Source organism: Nannobrachium achirus (assembly GCF_963921795.1).
Source record: "Nannobrachium achirus genome assembly, chromosome: 8".
In the NCBI taxonomy this organism is placed as follows: Eukaryota; Metazoa; Chordata; class Actinopteri; order Myctophiformes; family Myctophidae; genus Nannobrachium; species Nannobrachium achirus.
The window spans coordinates 48,465,229-48,482,065 of NC_137817.1; positions in this window are offsets into that span (position 1 = coordinate 48,465,229).

Here is a 16,837-nt window from a genome sequence, read left to right on the forward strand (position 1 = left end):
AGTGCCTACCTACAGTAGTACATACCAGGCTTTCTGCCAATTCTACTGTGCTGCAACAAAAGCCTTGTCTCACCAAAAATATATCGGACAACATGGAAAACATGTGTCCTTACCCTGACGCAAAGGAATCTTTGATGTCCCATGAATACATGTTTAACTTATCTGAACTATACTGTACCTTTTGTCAGCCAGTTAAATCCTAGCTGGCAGTGGCGTCAGTTCGGAAAAAGCTAAGGTATGGCAACATGACTGGAATGGTTGTTCAAGTGCAGCTAAACTTGGCATGTTAGTAAACGTGCCACAATACCTTGTTGATATGGTATGGCAGCTGCATACCCCTGCCATACCCAATTGACGCCCCTGCTAGCTGGTCAACAGATACTCTGAGCAGCTCTGTGGGGTTGATTGTATAATACAGTTCATAACATGTACACTCACTCCACCAGCAGTGTGTTGTAGGCTAAAACAGTCCTTCTCAATCTTTTCAGGCTGCGACCCCCCAAAATAACCATATTTGTGTCGAGGCATTACATTTAGTTTGACTTGGTTTCATTGTTGAAAATATATACAAGGCTATTTGCTTGTTGATCAGCTATTTTCTTTAAAAAAAAAAATTATTTGACAAAAAAAGTTATTAAAAGTCCTTAAATTGTCACTTCACTGTCTAAATCTAAATCATGTGGGGACCGGCCCACAGGTTCAGAACCAATGTGCTAAGTCTACAGGTGTGCTTCTGTGTGGATTCAAAGTTGTCGGAATTCAAACACGGACATACTGTACACACATTGCTTTGCATTATTCACGCACAAACTTCAACTCAACAACAACAACATTTTGTAAGTCATGCACCGCTGCATGCCCCCCCCCCGCCCCCCCCCCCCCCCCCCCACCACCAATCTCCCCCTCTCCTTCCTATTGTCTGAGAGTTAGTCGTGATTATTCATGCCTTTGTATCCTCTCGTCTGGGACTATATTGCAATTCCCCTTTCACCTGCCTCAGTAAAGCATCCATACTATAGACCGCCTCCAATTAATCCAAAATGCTGCTGCCAGACTTTTAACCAGGTCCAGTCGAAAGGTGTCACATAATACTCCAGTCCTGGCCTCCTTGCATTGAAGGGTTCGTTTCAAGGTCCTGGTGCTCACATATAAAGCTGTGCATGGTCAAGCACCAGCATATACATATAACGGACCTGCTAGAGTGGTATGTGCCGAGCAGGACCCTAAGGTCAGCCGACCAGGGCCATACCCTCGTACCAATTATATAACCAAAGGCGACAGGACAGAGCCTTTCAGTCTGTAGCTCCCAGACTCTGGAATGCCCTTCCACGGGTCCTGAGAAATGCAGCAGCGTCTGTGGGTATTTTTAAGAACCACTTAAAAACACTTCTGCTTAGACATACATTTGTGGAATATCCTTGCTTGATTTTTTTCGTCTTCTTTGTACTATGTCTGCTGTTTTTGTACAGTTTGTGCTTTTCTGTGAGAAGTGCTGTACAAATAACATGTATTTAGGTCTACTTACTTACTCCTTCCAAATCTATCACCAATTACTGGCCCATGGAAAAGAGATGCACTTCTGCCCCATCCCCATGGCAACCCTCCCTCGTCTCTCCTCTTCTGCTCCACCAATCTGACGGGGACAGAGTCTCGCCGTCTCATCCAGCGGCCAGAAGTACATCTCACCTTCAGAGTAGGGCTGTCACAATTATTACATAATCGTCTAATCGTGATTATTTGACATTATCGCAATTATTTTGTCATAATCGTCATAATCGTGAATGTTGAAAAATGTCCGAAATAGTGGAAATAGCAGATCTACAAGCGCGTCGCATCGCGACGCGTTGTGAGCTTGTAGATCGGCTATTTCCACTATCAAAGTTATTTTTTTAAGTAGTAAGTTGTCAAATATGTCAGTAATTTCTTTGTATATTTGGGTTATGTGTCATATCTACCATGTGCAACTTCAAAGCCTAAAAGCCAAACAGAAATGTAATTATCAACGACAAAAACACAATTAAATCGTTAATCGCCAATTATTTGAGTGACAATTAATCGTCATGTAAAATGTCATATCGTGACAGCCCTACTTCAGAGGTCTGGGGACAGGAGGTAGGATTTTTTTTCTTTTTTTTTCTTTTTATTTTCAGTCTCCATCTCTTGTGTCTGTTGTGTACACCCCGCCCCCCACAGACACCCACACCCACAGACACCCCACAGCCTTAAACTGAAAAAAAGGGGGGAAAAATTAACAAACACACTCAAATATCATGGCTGTCGGGCAGAAACCTTGTATTTTCATGTTTCATCTTTTATTCCCACCTTCAACGTATTCTATATGACAGCGTCACACAAAAGTACGGCGAACATAGGCGATCTATAAGGTTAACAACGTAACAAAGATTTTGTACATGCAAGACTTTCGCCCATCAGCAAAGAAATGTAAAAAAGAAAATGTAATTGTTGAAATGTCTTTCACAAAGCATATGAAACACTGCTGGTGTGGTGATGGTACAGAACCGTCACGGCCATATGGCATGCCTAACAGAAACCTCTTATCTCCATATTCAAACTTTTAGTTTTTTTCTTTTTGTAGGCCTAAATGAACGCCCTTGATCATACTACACTACAGCGTCACACAAAAGCATCAAAAGTAGCAGATCCACAAGCTCGAAACAACGCGTTTTGAGCTTCTGCTATTTTCTTTTTATTTGAATCGTGAAAAGTAACACTTTTGGACATATGAGGTTTCCACCCGACGGAGACGGTTTGATACAGTATGTTATGGTTGCACAAGTTGACTGTCGGCAGTGTCGGGGCCTTTATGCAACAGTGACAGCCTGTAAAATGTAAACGCTTTCTCCTCTTCTTATCCACATCTATTTATTTTAATTTTTTTATCCCACGATTTTGAAATCCATTTGCACCCAGTGCCAGTTGCCTATGTAATCCTGGGCTCTGCTCTCTCCCTCTGCCACGCCTGGGGAGACAACAGACTGACCTCATGCTTCCTTCTAGCCTAGTAAACGACCAACTTCCGTTATCCAGTCTTTCGAGAAACAAATCAAATGGTTTCCGGAAGAGGGCGGGTACGAGGCTAGCTTCCTTCTATGCATGAGTAGTCCAAGTTGCTTCTTTTCACCTGACAGTGGGGATTTCCCCGGTTTGGACGTAGCGCGTGGAAGGAACACGTTATTCCAACCAGTTCCTTTCCCCTCCATCAGGTGCCCTGGCTGGCCAGGGGAAGGCATTATAGAGACCAGGATTACTGCATGTTTTTTGTGAGGGTACCTACCCTAGGAGACACGGGGAGAACATGCATACTCCACACAGAAAGGCCCTTTCACCAACCCCACCTGGGGTGTGGGTGCTGATGACGCAGAGGAGGGAATCATCCACATCTTTCTGTCTCAGTGTAACTCAGAATCAGCTATGTCACATTTGTCACAGCTATCACACACTTTTACAGAGTACGTGTAAAACACTGGGTGATTATTATTTTTTTTGATGCAAGCTCGCAACACTTTGCAGTTACAGGGAGAACTAGAATTAGGGAAGAGAGAACGGAGAAGAAAGGAACACAGAACATAACAAACATAACAGGAAGGCAGATAAAATACACACAACGTCCACTACACAAGGTTTATGCAGGTGAGCATCTAAAAATACTCTTACTGCTACTTGTCTCTCTCACGCGTTGCCTGTCTCTATCTTTCTTCTGCCTGTAACTCTCTGCTCTTCATCTATCTCCTACTTATGCCACTCTCACCCACTCTCATACCCCCCACCCCCCACCACCCCACCCTATTATAATACCGACTGGCAGGTATAGGAGAGAAATTGGATAACTTTTTCTTTTTCTGTTCCGTCAACTGCAGTACAGTCAACTGCAGGCGAAGAGAGGAGATGGGAGGAGAAGGTCTGCTTATTATAAGGGACTTTTGGCTTGTTTTTCTGTAAAGTTTCTTGTAAATTATTGGTATACAGTACTTGCAGGGTTTTGGGCTTGTTAATAGCTCTCAAATATTTTAAAAGCAAGGACCCCCAGATTATATATTTGTCCACAGAACTAGTTGCTTATTTGTCTCACAAAATCTGACAACACATCAGACAGAAAGAGTGTAATTGACGAAAGCCCCAGATCGGAACATGTGTCAGAGGCGGTGCAAAATGGGGTGGTGGGGTGGAAATGGAGGGTGGATGTGAAGAACTTAAGGATGAAAGGTAGGGGGAAAGTACAGGTGTAGGTGCAAAAGAAACTTCTGGAAATGGCAGAAGTTAAGTTAGATTTGATCAATTATTGTAAGGTTTCCATCTGAAGCATAATACTGTATAGCACCAAGATGTCTCCGTAACAAACCGTACCAATTTTGAATGTAATTCTTTTAGACTACAGTGCAGCTTTTGACAGCTTGGAAGTGATGCGCTGTAGATTGTAGATTTTTGCTATTTCTGAAATCAGGCTTTGTGGTCACTTTTTTGCCACCATCTAGTTGTCTCCGCCAAGCCGAAAGACATGGCCGAGACTATATATTTTGCACCCTGTCTGTGTGCCCACGTGTCCGTCCTTCCATCTGTGAACAGCTAATCTCTGGCACTGTTGGCACGATGGCAGCGAAACTATGCATACACAATCCCTGGGTCTGGATGCCAGCACAGAACCTCTATTCATATTCCATACTGATTGGCTAAGATTGGCTTCCAAAGTTTGCAAGAGTGCTCTCTTTTGAACAAAATGCCTCTTTTCTTTCCCCCTTCAAATCAGCCTCATGGTGGCGCTATAACAGGCTGATTCATGTTTTTAACTCCACCGATCAGTGTAAAACGTTGTACAGTATGTGCACTCCCTAGAGGCCAAGGAAAAACCTTTGCCTATACATTTTTCTTGCTTCTAGTTTTTATTTTATTTTTATGAATAATTCATAAAAATAAAATATCAATTATTGACGCAACAAACGATGGTGGTTTGAGCTGTTCTTGCCCACACAGTCATCGGTGAGCAAGAGTCACAGGGAATTCAGTTATTTTAGGGTGAGAGTGGTAGACATGTGACTGATGCCACCCTGATCATCTGCATGTGATCTGTCCAGGACCCACCCAGGCTGCAATCAGTACAGGTCCCAGGTTAGCCAGTTTGCTGGCCAGGCTGGTGGAGACTATGGTGTTTTTTTTTTCCTATGTGTTGCTGCTACTCTATGTAACATTGCAGAGAGAGAGATAAGGGTGGGTAAAGACTAGGAGTGGGCTGAGTTAATAGTAGATTAGTCATGCCATGTGCAGAGGGCTACTCTGTCACTTGTTTTTCGAGGCGTGTGTGTGTGTGTGTGTGCGACTGTGCGTGCATGCGTGCGTGTGTGTGTGGGTGAGGTATGATGTGCACAAGCTGACAAAGTGAAGAATGTGGCCCTTAATCACTGTACAGTCTAATTAAACCCCAGAGACATGATGAACGCATGCACACGCACACGCACACACACACGCACGCACACACACACACACACACACACACACACACACACACACACACACACACACACACACACACACACACACACACAGAGAGAGAGAGAGAGGGAGAGAGATCACTGCAGGGCAGATGAACTCATGGCCCTGCTTATATTTATTTATTTACTCATTATTTATTTTTATGCATGCGGTGTGAGGTAATCATAGCAACTTCTGCAGGCATCATATTTATCTACAGTGGCATGTATGACCTTATTCCCCCGCAGCCAGCAGCGCACCGATCATGGCTGCGGCGTTACTGTACATCAAGTGCATCTCTGCAAACATTTGGACAGTTCTTTCTGTTTCCCGGTGTCTCCGCAGGGCTGGCAGAACTCATCCTGCGTTTGTGTGCAGTATTTCCTGAGCTCCCCTGTTTCCTCTGTTTCCCCTGTCTCCCTCCTGTTCTCTGCTACAGTACGCTCACGGCCGACAGAGTTCTAGCCGTGTGTGTGGGGTATGGATCAACGTCACGTGATTTCCTTGTTTGGCCCGGGAAAAAACTCAAAGAATATGATTATTGGCAGATCGAATTGCGGAAAGTTTAGAATATTTGGCGGTTCCGTTTTCATCTTTTCACAAGATTGGTGGTTGTTGCAATTACCTGCACTGCAATACTTCACCATAATGTTGCGCTAGGACGAACTAAACCCATACAATGTGTAGACTATGTGTGTACGTGCCGTAATGCAATTCCAATGGTGAAGGAATGGTGTTGTTTCACCCGGTGAAGGACTAGGCGTCTCAAAGAATATCCAATGTCTTGTTCACACTGCCAGTATCTCTCTATTTTTTCCCCCCATAGGCATACTGTAAGTTTCATATTTTTCTGAAATACGTAACATTAATTTTAATGGGGGCTCGGATAGGCTGAAACCTTGCCCAAAATGTGAGTCATAAATCATGGATAGGTCAGCTAACATAAGAAGTCAGTTTGAACCATCCCTAAGACAGAGCCTAGCAATGCTTCACAAGTTGTAGACCCTTATCTCTCCTGGCTCTCAAGTTGTGGAATAAACTCCCCATTACAGCCAGAACTGCAGACTCATGCACTCCTTATTTTCGAGCTGTGCGGAGAGGTTGATCTTTGTCGCTGCAGATACTTCAGTGGGCTGGGGTGGGACGGTGCCTGTCAGGAACCAACTTTAACGGTTCGGAACCAACTCCGGTTCTAAGTGGATAAGCACACCTCTGGTACATCCCATAGGCGGGAGAAAGAACCGGAACCGGTTCTTTGCCAATGGAAAAGGCCCGGTGGGGACTCCTCACTTGAGTTTAGCCAGTAGGATACAACAGAGATATGTGTGGGGAAGAAGAGATTACTTTTGATGCAGTAACCTTTTCTTTTCGTTTTCTTGAGGTATTAAGAAAATCACACCCGTGTGAACTGAGCGGTGGTTGTGGAGGCTGCGCAACAGCAAAACAAATATAAATATAATAATAAAAATAATAATAAAAAAGATTTAAAAAAGATTAAAAACAAATATTAAAAAAAAAAAAATAATAATATGGGGGGGGGGGGGGGGGGGGGTGCTTGTGTGTGTGACCCCCCCCCCCTCCTCCCCGTGTGTGTGTGTGTGTGTGTGTGTGTGTGTGTGTGTGTGTGTGTGTGTGTGTGTGTGTGTTGCAGTTGATTTTCAGGCTAGAAGCAACAGCACCCTCTTTGGTCAACCAGTGGTACTAGGCTACAGACAGACATACATACATACATACATACATTCATATATACACTGATACACACATGGCCGTGCGTGCGTGCGTGCGTACCTGTGCGTGCGTGTGCGTGCGTGTGCGTGCGTGTTTGTTGCAATTGATGCTCAGGCTAGATTCAACATCAGGCTACAGACACATACACGGATACACACTCCTGCATACACCTCAGGCTACAGACATACACACACGGCCATTCTAAGGAGCGGCGTCACCACCGCTCAAAAGGTCTTAAGGGGCCCCCGCTGGCCTACTGGTCCGGGCGCATACCACATGGGCTTTGTGTAGCCTGGCGGCATCGCCAGTTCGATTCCCGGTCCGGACAACCTTTGCCCCTTGTCACTCCCCGTCTCTCCCCCATTTCCATAAAAAGCCCCCAAAACAAATCTTAAAAATATAAGAAAAAAGGTCTTAAAAGTCATTCTGGGAAAATCATGTGGGGATCATTGAAAACCAGTGGTCTAGGTCAGTAGGACAAAATCTGGATCGGCGTTCAGACCTAAAGGTCTGGCTTCAGGCAGGCTCTACATAGGCCTGTACTGTAGGTCTGACCCCACAGGGACATAGGGCTGATGGACCCCACTTTTGTTTTATGTACTTAACTGAAACCTAGACATACAATATATAACATAGCGATATATTACGTATTGGGCCGTGCCCGTCAGACTGCAGCTTCTATCACGGTTAATGAGACAAGGAAATAGAGGCCGGTGGAGTTGCCATCTATTCAGAAAGGTTTAGCTGTGCCAAGAAGATCGAACTGGGTAATTTGTCATGCTTTGAATGTGCTGCCCTTTTTGCTTAACGCTGTGCTAGATGTACTTATTACAATACACAGGCCTCCGAGGAATATACTGAACCACAGTTTCTCTCAGAACTCGCTCGGAGCTGAATGCTCTCATTATCACCAGATATATCACCAGAATTGTAATGGGGATTTATCATTAAACATTCACATTTGTCATGTGCAGGACACTAGCCTGGTTCCAGACCCTGCATCGCCACACCCCTTTAACTCATTCCCTGCTAGGCCCGATAGTCCCGAGAATATGCTAATGTCCCTCCCTGCCAGGCCCGATAATCCAGAGAATTTCTTAATTTTTTAATAAAAATAAAAATGTAGTAGGCATGATAGCAATCGCAAAATTGCATGTTTAACCCCCATAGCAACCCCATCTTTCAAACATGGCAGCCATCTTTGTTTACATTTTAGGAAAACATAATGGCTGCTAGTTCATGAATGCCTGAACGGATTTCCATTCGGATTTTTTTGTTTGAAAGCTGTGAGCAATGGGCACACACGTGGTGCATGATCTAGGCATGGACATGACATTATCAGTGCACTATGAATTACATGGAAGTCTATGGAGACAGAGGCATATGGATCTACGAAGGTATTTGCAAATGGCGGGGTATCCACCTGTTTCCGCGGGAGTTTACTGGAGATTATTTGGACATGTTTGGACCACACTTCCGGTTTAACAGCAGACATACAAGCTCACGTCGCGTCGCAGATGCAACCCGTTGTGAGCTTGTAAATCACACTCGGCTGCGGCGCCGGAAGCTCGGTACAGCGTCTGCGCAATGCACTATGGGGCACTGGAAAGCCGTAGATAGAATATGTTTTAACGAAATGTCAATTCAGGCTGAGTGTCAGGCTAGCAGGACACAAGTGCAGGACAAAGCCAGAGACAAGGCAGGTCTATTCTAATACGAGGGTTTAATAACAAAAAAAAATGAAACAAATGAGGAAGAGGAAACAAAACAAGGCATGTTAAAGGAGTAGTTCACCCCCAAAATGACTTTTTTTCCTATTGATTATTAACACCATGGAGACAACTTTTTTGTATTTGTCGCATTCCTACAAAGTATTATAGTAAATTTACCCCCATTGATTCCGGATGGGGACCCAAATGTGTTACTCCCCATCCGGGTCCTCATCTGGATTCAATGGGGGTACATACATTTTTTGTCTTGGGAATGCGACAAAAACTAAAGAATATCATTAGGTCTTGGCCTGGGTCTGGGGCCCCTCTGTGCAGCTTTTTTTCCCCAAAAAGGCTAAATTATGAAAAATAAATCAATGTTGTTGTTTTTTTCAGAAGCTTCATGAAGAAACCAAAGAAATTACTTAAATTGGAAAACAAATGTTTAAGAAGTATCAACAGCAACAAGCTCACAATGCTACGTGAAGCGAGTTGTGAGCTTGTAGATCTGATGTTTTCTCTAGCTTGGGCCAAGGAAAAGTCTAATTTCTCTTTTGGGTCTATTGCAAAAATTTAAATAATAATAAAAAAAAAAAGTGGGAACCGCTGTATACTTACCGCTACACCACTGTGGTTTGCCAAAAGTCAACGGACGAGCTTTAACTTTGGTGACCGGGTCCAATTGTGTTGCAGTGACATACTGTATGCTACATGTGCTGGGTAGAGTTCGCTATCAAATGATTGTAAAATGTGCACTCTGTAATCTGGTCGGGCACCGCTCAGTTGTGATTGGATTTCACGCCCTCCGAAGTAGTGAGGGGCCAATCAGGGCCAATAGTATTATCACCAGAGGCATTTTTTATAATTCAGACCTTGGAAATACAGGTTCCACACACGCACACGCACACGCGCGCACACGCGCACACACACACACACACACACACACACACACACACACACACACACACACACACTGCAGTAATAAGTCCCGTTCCTGATCTCCTAACTTATGTCAGGGTTTCTTAAGTGTGCTGCTCAACTTTGGACGTTTTAGCATAATCCTCTTTTCTCTTTTCATTCCTCTCTCCTGCTATCTCAAAAGCCTGCTCCGACTGTCAAGTGCCTGTGTGCGTGCGTGCGTGCGTTTGTGCGTGCGTGCGTGCGTGTGAGACGAGCATGTGCGACAATACTGGCTCGTGCTAATCCATTAAAAAATATATCAGCCATTTCAAACAAATGTCCCCAACGATGCATGCATGTGTTTGTGTGTTGTGTATTTGTAGGCCTATATCTGTGATGAGGGCGTGTGTCCCTGCAGCAAGCACGTCTCTCTTTGTGCTTAAAGGATAATCCTGCATTCCTGCCAGTATTGTGTTGTGTGATATTACTATAAGAGCATTCACTGCACTAAGAGGAGGTACGGTAGCCTATACAGTAGTTTGCTTTCATGCTGCGTTCACCCTGACAAATCCAAAGATACAGGCTGACGTTTAGAGGCGGGATTGAACCTTTTTTTGATGATGAGGGGGAGCAATCAATACTGCAATGTAGAAATACTCAGTAACCGGTCTAGTGGCCGGAAAACAACAAAGAAATGAGCTAGTACCAATAACTAAAATAAATAAATAAATAAAACTAATGGCCGAAATATGTTATACTATACTGTATATCCAAAATAGCAAAAATATTATTATTTCAAAATGACCAATGTGATCCGGTCTAGAGCCTGCCGTATCCGGTAATTTACCCAACCCTTGATTCAACATCTACAAAGTGACTTGATCCCAGTCTTAAAGCTATACTGTGTAAGATGCCCAACTAGTGGTCATTAGCCCTATAGCAAACCGCGGTCGCGTCCGCGTCTTTCGGCCGTTTTTCGTACCTTCAGACCCCCGCGTCTGCCTCCACCTCGCTGAGATCTATCTTTTGAGGGGTCCCTTGTTCCTGTGCGTTCAGTAATTCCAGAGATACGGACTCCTTCACCCTGCCTGGTAGGCGAAATTACCTAGAGAAGGGATGGTACAAACAACAAATATGGCTGCCATAGCGACCCCACTTCAAGATGCGCTGTGATTGGCCGGCAGTTGTATAACCCTCGCTGTGATTGGCCGGTAGTGTGATGACGCAATTTTGGCGCGAGATCCGGTCCCCGGCAAGGATCGCAGTTTACATATATAGAGAAGGCTTTACAGGCTGAAATTCACGGAGTGGGTGTTCTAAAACTTTAGCGATTTAACAGTTAGGACAATTTTAAGATTTGTTTTATAAAAAAAGTTACATAGTACAACTTTAACTTTGATGCTCCACTTTTTGGTGACTCTGCCTCCTCCCATCCATCTATCCATCTTCATCCGCTTATCCAGAATCGGGTCACGGGGGGTAACAGTTCCAACTGAGATTTCCAGTCTTCCCTCTCCTGAGCAACCTTATCCACTTAATCCGGGGGGGATCCCCAGGCGTTCCCAGGCCAGTGTGGAGATGTAATCCCTCCATCTGGTCTTTGATCTGCTTATTTAGTTTTATTCTAAATGTTACAGCCATTTAGATGCAGCCAGATATCATTTTCTAACAATGTTGTTATGGACGGTGGGTTTCCGATCTCCAGAAGAAATCATAACAGTGTCTTGACTTTCTTAAGAAACTTTATTCTTATTTTTTTTTATTGCCGTTATTTAACCAGGTGGGTCCCATTGAGATTGTATCTCTTTTTACGAAAGGAGACCCGGCCAAGAAAGCACAACATAAAATACAACATAAAACGGAACTAAATTTTAAACTCTAACTGCACACTGTCACAAACTCACAAAGTAAAAACTGCTGCCAACCTCAGTTTGTTATGTCAGAAGTAAACTTTAATCCCCCAAAGGCATGAAGTGTTCCTGTGTAATATGGTTCTGGAGCTGACTCAGGACCATGGAGCATAAACACCAAAAGCCACGTACCTTCCCAATTTATTCTGTGTAAGGACGAGGAGGGACCGTAAAAAGAGAAGAGGATCTAGGAACGGAGCTTAGAGGGGTTAAAGTTCTCAGTCCTGGGGACTGATTTCAGTCTTGATAGTCGGGGGATATCTTAAAAAGTCCTGGAATAAATTCCTTACCAAAACATTTCTTCACCAATGTGTTTGTAAAGGTGTCTAGTAACACATCTCACAAAGACTGAAATTCAGTTTCCCTAGGAAAATCTTTGACAGCTAGGGTAATGCTGGGTCTCATTCACTCACTATACACTATACTATAGGGAAAAAAATCACTCCCAAACGAGGACGGACGGACGGACGGACGCACGCACGGACGGACGCACGGACGGACGGACGCACGGACGGAGAGGAAAACATACTCTCCCCCATGCCTTCGGCTGGTGGAGACAAAAATATGCTTCAAGTGGGATGTGAGGGGTCTAACTAGGTGTTTTTAATTATTCTGAATCCATTGCAAGAATTTGTTTTGCACAAAAAAACATTCATTGGGCTACAAACAGCCCATAAAATTATGGTTTAGTGATGAGTCATCACTTTTCACAGTGGTATGGGGGTCCATTTCTAGCCCAAGGAATGTTTTTGGTGCAAAACAAATGCTTGCAGTGGATTCCGAATAATTAAAAACACCTAGTTAGACCCCTCACATCCCACTTAAAGCATATTTTTTTGGGAGTGATTTTTCCCCTATTGTATAGTGTATAGTGAGTGAATGAGACCCAGAATTACCCTAGCTGTCAAAGATTTTCCTAGGGAAACTGAATTTCAGTCTTTGTGAGATGTGTTACTAGACACCTTTACAAACACATTGGTGAAGATTTTTTTTGGTAAGGAATTTATTCCAGGATTTGACACTATTTCTAAAGATATCCCCCGATTATGAGGATTCCATAGGGGCTATTAGTGAGATCAGTGAAGATCTGAAGATCGGCGTGAATGACAAAGTCGTCAAAACTTTAGTCAAGTGATCTTCAAACTAAAAAGCAGTTATAATTTCAAGATATGAGTGTTTGAATTGGCCAGACTAGCATAGTTGTACTTCAGAAGTTACTTCTATAAAAATGAAGCATGGATTGGCGCACACACATTCAGTGAAGGCAGTTCAGAACTTCAGGGAAATACACCCCAAATATTGGTGTGTATATAGGGCTGAAGTGGCTAATCTACAAAGTAGGTAGGCTAGTAACGAAAAATAAAGTTTTCAAATAAATGTAGTGTAGTAAAAGTACAATATTTGGACCCGAGATGTAGTGGAGTAGAAGTACAAGTATTTAAAATGGAAAATGGAAATATTTTACCCAAGTACAGTACTTAAGTAAATGTATTTAGTTACTTTACACCATGCAGAGGATCTAGGAACGGAGGTTATACTGTGAATGTCTGAATGAATTTGACTAAAGATTAAAAATCCAATTAAAATGGCCAGCGAGTTGCTTTATACAGTGAAGCCATCTACTGCACAATGGGGTCGTAAAGACCTGCCCTGTCAGCCATTTGGCACTTAAAACAAAACATAAGGTTGGATGCTACTATAACCTGGAGAGGAGTAGCAGAGGTATGCATATAATGAACTATACTGTAGTAGTAAATCACTCGCAGAGATGTGGCACTTTTTCATAGCAGCTAAATAAAAACCCAATCTAAAGGAGTAGTGCACCCCCAAAACGTTTATGTTGTGGTTGCTTACTCCCGCCATGGAGACTTGAGTTCAATAATATTCTTTTATATTTGTCGCATGCATAATACAAAAATGTAGTATAGTACATTTAGTATAGTACATTTACCCCCTTTGATTCCGAATGGTGACCCAAATGCATTTGGGTCACCATCCGGAATCAATGGGGGTACATTCATTTATTGTGATCAAATTATTGCTTTAGGAATGCGACAAAAAACTAAAAATATGATTGAACTCAAGTCTCCATGGCATGAGTAATCAATAGAAAAAAAGTCATTTTGGGGCTTTTACAGGTTTTCTTTCTTTTCCCGAGATTATTAAGTGTGAACACATTGCTTGTCACAGTTTGTCACTCACTCACTCACTCACTCACTCACTGTGTGCCTCAAGGCATGCTGGGAAGTCCCTTTCTGTGTGGAGTTTGCATGTTCTCCCTGTGTCCCCTAGGGTAGGTACCCTCACAAAAACATGCAGTAATCCTGGTCTCTATACTGCCTCCCCCTGGTCAGCCGGGGTGCCTGATGGAGGGGAAAGGAACTGGTTGGAATAACGTGTTCCTTAATCCTTCCACGCGCTACGTCCAACCCGGGGAAGCTCCCCCCGTGCAGGTGATAAGAAGCGGCTTGATCACTCCTCATGCACTGAAGGAAGCATGAGCTCAGTTGTTACAAAATCGTGGGATTAAAAAAAGTAGCAGATCTACACGCTCAAAATGCGATGTGTTTCGAGTTTGTAGATCTGCTGCTTTTCCGTGACGCTGTAGTTACAGTAGTATGATCAAGTAGGGAGACATTCAATTATGAAGATAAGAGGTTTCTGCCCGACAGCAACGATAGGCGGAACATTAGGGCTGTCACAATTATTTCAAGGTCGCCTGATTGCAATAATTATATGAGCTAATCACAATTGCTTTGCATAATTGTTAGAATAGTTTCCGTTCATCATCAGTATTATAAACTGCTGGATGAAATTCACAGAAATTGCATTTTTCTGTTATTATTATTTCCATATGTTGTTGTCCACTCTTTTAACCACTCTCAATGTATTATTTTTGAAAAGATATATTGCAATGGAGATCCAAAGAGGCCAGAAAACTGATTGACATGCATTTTATAAGACATTGTACTAAATGGAGAATAACTTCTGACCCTGTCCCTGTGGAACAGGTATAATACCTCCCCTATTGTTCATCTCATTTTATTCCTCCTCCTCAACTTCCAGCCATCAGTTGGCCTATAATGACATTCTCAAAACAGGGACACCATGCAGGTTGAAAGGTTTTTTAAATATTTAAAAAATTAAAAGGATTAACAAGCACTTAATAATTACATTGGAAGTGGAACACAGGTTTCCAGATTTTGAACATACACTTTTTACTGTATACACCGACAGTGACGATATACAGTGCAACCGTTGTGATATGACCGCTTTCATTCAAACGTCATGGTGCCCTTTCGACGCCACGTGCTGTACGTCGTTCCATACTTCATGTTCAGGGGTTATTGTCATGCTGGCTTGTGATGGATATTTTTGTCAAAAATATTGTTTTTGCCACGGACATACAAAAGGAGTGGACAATACTATTACCAGAAACGCATAAAGAGCTAGCCCTGAATGACAATAACAGGTTTGTAACTCTGAGAGTGAACCATTTGGTTCCATTTGAACACTAAGAGTCAAGGGGGTCCTTGCAAATTAAACATTTGAGAACCACTAGTCCTAGGCGGACTCCTAATATGCCATGATGTCGTCGTAAAAAAGAAAGAAAACCTGGAGACTTTACATTCAGTAATTGGGTCTCATGATGAAAATGTGTGAACAATAAAATCGAGAATTTTCCATGGACAAAACCAAGTCTTTCCACGGACACATCTGTCCGTGTATGGACATGTTGATGACCCCTGTTCATGTCTTCAGTCACTATATGCAGCATCTCATTGTACACGACATGCGTGAATGCATCCATCTGGTTTCACTTCTGGTGTGACGTGTTTGTAGTTGGAGAGGAGGTGTGCATTTTCTTTGCTGTCTAGTGTAAAGAGGTTTCCTCGTCCGTTGCAGCTCGGACCGGTTCTTTTGGGACGGTTATTTGATCGGCATCACTGATGTCATCATCGTCGGAGCTCAAGCCATATCGTTTTCATGTCCATGCTCAGCTTCCGTTTCTGATCCATCTGAGTCATCACTTGGCACAGTGGAGTACAGTAATCTTCAAGCTCAATTGTGTCCGCAGCCACCAGATTTTTCTCTGCCAAGCTCCTAATACCTCATTTATACTTGGTTGTGTGCTGATGTTGCTCCATCGAACATGGCCGGTCTACAGTACAAGCTCACAACGTGTCTTCAGCTCCCTTGAAATGCTCTATTTTCAATAGAAAGCTAAAGCTTAAAACCTCCCTCTTTACTTCAGCCTTTAAAGCGGCGCTTTCTTTTGATGATTATTAAAATATAATATGTAGTGTTATTACTAGTATAATACAACTTGTTTGGTTGTATTTGGTCTCCCTGCTCTTCTTTTGAGGCATTTACATCCTGTTTCTGATTTGACCTGAAGGTCAAAATTACATTTATCCCCTGATCAAGCAGGCAGACTCTAGCTCAATAACTAGAAAGATGCAATTGGAAATTGCAAGTGTGGTTGCCGCGACACAAGTCACACAATATCTCTGTATCTGGCATTCCTTGTCCATATTTGAGTGATGCTAATGTAACACCTGCATGGGATTCGAACCCCGGTCTCCCATGTGAAAGTACAATATCTTAATAACCATTGATCTAAAGGGATATCCTATTGACCGAGGGAGATATTAGACTTTTGAGGCCATCAGACTGAAGGCCCTTCCGAAACCGAAACCGCCGTTTTCGGTCAAAAGGTCCTTTTCTACCATAAAATGATATCCCTCGGGACTTCTGAAAAGCATTGGACCGAACGAGAGTTCGGAAATGTGCACGTCGGAAAACACAACTCACCGAACATTTCGGTCGAAGTATGGAGAGGCCTTAAAGCAGTGAGTCACTTTGCTACACTATTCCGTCCTTGTCCCTTTTATGCCCATATATGGAGATCCCTGATGTCATCAATATTAACTCATTGGTCGCGACCACCCGAGAAACCGAGAAAATCCCTATGTGAGAGTTTCCATTGTGCACGATGACATATGGCCCAAGTGCGTGCCACCAAAACTGTGGGAGGAGTAGCGTGGCAAAATAAAGATTATCTAGGAGGGGATGGAAGATGGAATAAAGTCGGACAAGTACTAT